The sequence below is a fragment of the Mobula hypostoma genome, unplaced genomic scaffold (assembly GCF_963921235.1).
Source record: "Mobula hypostoma unplaced genomic scaffold, sMobHyp1.1 scaffold_60, whole genome shotgun sequence".
In the NCBI taxonomy this organism is placed as follows: domain Eukaryota; kingdom Metazoa; phylum Chordata; class Chondrichthyes; order Myliobatiformes; family Myliobatidae; genus Mobula; species Mobula hypostoma.
The window spans coordinates 12,241-12,824 of record NW_026948213.1 but is presented as its reverse complement, the minus strand read 5'-3'; positions in this window follow the sequence as shown (position 1 = coordinate 12,824).

Here is a 584-nt window from a genome sequence, read left to right as displayed (position 1 = left end):
TGTAACTGAGGGACAGGATGACAATGATTAGTTTTTAGGGTCACCTGATACTACAGAACATCTTATTCACCCAGCCCACTTCCACTATCCGCACAGGACAAGCAACAGTCTTGTTCTCCAATCAGTGATCAATCCCACAAATGAATGGTGGAAACTTTGCCTCATTCCACAACTTGGCTCCATTGCCCTTGGTCCATCACACCCACAAACTCACACCAGTGATAAACTGATGGGGAACAGAAAGAGCAGCCCAGCCATTCACCCTGGGTGTACTGGAGAACATTAGTCAACTGCACTCAGAGTTGTGGTAATGCAGGAAGCCCCATCATCAATTTCTGCTGAAATGGTCGCCTACATTCTATGCTCTGATGCTGATCAAAGTCCTGAGGGCCATGTCACCACTTCCCACCACCATTCCCCAGAGTTATCCTCATCCACAACTTCACTCTCTCTCCTGTAACAAGTGCCATCCACACTCTTCTTCTCACAGAGCATTGCCTACCTCTGTTCCCTGCCACACTCCTGCAACCTCTCCTCAATCCTGTCCATCGCTCTGCTACTCTTCTCTGTCTCTCCTCCATTCA